This window comes from Lithobates pipiens, unplaced genomic scaffold (assembly GCF_037356315.1).
Source record: "Lithobates pipiens isolate NorthernLeopardFrog02 unplaced genomic scaffold, aLitPip1_a1.2 Scaffold_16, whole genome shotgun sequence".
Taxonomy (NCBI): Eukaryota; Metazoa; Chordata; class Amphibia; order Anura; family Ranidae; genus Lithobates; species Lithobates pipiens.
Window position 1 is genome coordinate 489,652,852 of NW_027507748.1, and position 2,616 is coordinate 489,655,467.

The window sequence follows — 2,616 nt, forward strand, 5'->3', positions numbered from 1 at the left end:
CTTCCTACTGTGTCAATTTAGAAGTGTCAGGAGTGTCATTCTCATTAAAGTAGTTCACTAGGCTTTTGTTGATCTCCTCCGTTCTAGTTTTTCAGTAAGGATGGACGGGTCTAGTCTCCAAATTGGAAAATGTTGGATTTTTTCTGGGAAAGTCAGTGTGGCGGTAATGATATGGTAATCAGAAAGAGTTGTAGGTTCTATCTTTGCCGCAGACAAACAAGATCTGTCTTGTTGAGTTATGAAAAGGTAGATGAGATGGGAATACTTATTGTGAGGGGGTGAAAAGAAGGTGACATCTTTATCTTTTGGGTGAAGGGTACACCAGGTGTCATGCAATAGGAGGTCCTGAAGGCAGATTTTTTTTTTGTCGCAGTGCCCGATAAGGTAAGTGTGAAATGCCTGAGGATGTGTTGAGCAGAAGATCAAGGGGGACATTTAAATTTCCTCCCAGGATTAGAATCCTGCTCTTGAAAGTGGATAGAAGTGTTGTTATATTGCGGATGAATGGGACTTGGGCTGTTTTGGGGCTGTAGATTTTTAAGCAGTGTGATAGTTCTGTCTTTTAGAGTGCCCTTCAAAAAAATGTACCTACTCTGTTCATCTATGAGAGAGTCTGATATTTGGATTGGTGTGTTTAAAGAGATTATTATTATTTTCTTTTTGTTTACAAATACATTAATCAGTATTGAGAGTGTTATACAGAGCTAGAATCCTTGTAAATATGAACATTCATCAAAAAAGAGTGCTAAAATCCAAAAGTTGTGTAGGTAGCTCTCATAATGCTCAAGGTCTTGGAATGCTATTGATTAACTTTTTACAAAACAAAAACATTAAAATTAAAATAAATACTGCTACTAGTGCAACAGGCTTTATATAAAACTCACAGCATATCTATCACGTCTAATTTATCGGCATAGGTTCTCATATAGTCAAGGCACTATTGGTTTTTAAAGAAAGCAGGCCCATACCAAATCTCGCTCTTAGAATCAGAACTGATTTCTGGTGCCCACGAGGCAAAAACATCCCCCAAACCAGCTAAGAAGCAGGCCAGGGGGGCCCTTTTAACTCAAAGATTTGCATAGAATTCATAAGTGTGTGGTGGATGCGTTCAATCAGTTTTATTGACTCCATGCGAAGAAGCACCTGGGACCATGGGACTGAGGGTTTATGCGAATTCAGGGTTATTGCCCACTGTATAGCAGTAAACAGCGTGTGGACCAATTTTTGCTCAGGGGGTATGACCTATGGGGGGTCAGCAAACAAAATACACATTTGGTATGTCAAGGTGATGCTTGATCCAATTATTTGGAGTACTTTCATAGTTGTCTGTTGCCAGAGATCGCCAAGAGCCTTACAGCTCCAGAAAGTATGGAGGAGAGTACCCCTCTCGCCACAGTCTTTAAAACATCTATCCTGGATGTCTGGGAACATTCTATGAATTCTAACTGGCATATAATACCATCTAGTGCACAGTTTTTCTTTAATGACAACTGAGTAGGTACATTTATGCATATTAGTGACCATATCTCGCCAGTCTTCTGCTGAAAACTCCAGGCCAACCTCAGATTCCCATCCCAGCATTGCTTGAGATTTAGCTTCTGTGTGGTAGTCATTAAGGTACATATATAATGTGGAGATCGCCCCCCTATCTCTGGACGCTTTGTGGTACACATTTTCAAAGGGGGTCCTAGCATCATCCCTTATTTGGGAGATAGCCTTTTGGAAGAAATGGCGTATCTGTAGGTATTTGTAGAGATCTGAGTTGGGTATGGCATAGGTTTGGTTCAAATATTCAAAAGAACAGAACGTGGTGCCCTGTAGCAATGAATGCAGCGTCACCGGTCCTTGTGAGGACCAGTGTGCAAAGTCCACTTCTGCATGAAATGCCACAGGGAAGTCAGGGTCACCCAAGAAAGATGTCAATAGGGAGGGTTTAGAAAAGAGCTCAAACTTTACTTTGTACAAGGTCCAGAGATATAGGGACTGCCCAACTATTCCATTGAGCTGGGATGTAATTCTATGGTTTACAGCATTAGTCCATTAGTCCATAAAAGGTCAAATACCAACGATAAGTCAGTTTAAATGCTAATTCCCATAGTGAGGCGCAACATGTAGCTTTATAGGTGGATTGGCAGGCCTTTTCCCATTGTTCCAGTGTAATTTCCCAGTGTAGAATTGCTGCTGAGCTAGTAAATGTAGATTTATGGTGGAGTAATTTGTAAAAGAGGGAGATACCTTTTTGTCGTTCCGTGTTGGATTTGTAGTAAAGCCATGCTTCGTGGGGTAGCGTACATTTCCATGAATTTAGTGAAGCGAGGCAATGTTTGGTGCGTAAATATAAAAAAATATCAAAGTTTGGGAGTAAGTATTCTTTTTGTAAAGTTGGGAATGATTTTATGAACTTAACCATTAGGTCTGATAGTGAGGTTATTCCTTTTGCTTTCCAACGCTCATAGGATGTTGACTGCATCAGTAGGTGTAGGGTCTCTATGGGTATAGGAACTGTTACCCCTTTAGAATGGGAAGTTACTGAGTGGATAAATTGTGTCCACACTTTGATGGTTGCTACTATGGTCGGAGAGAGTTTGCTAGGGGGTTTTGCTCCTAGAATCGTTG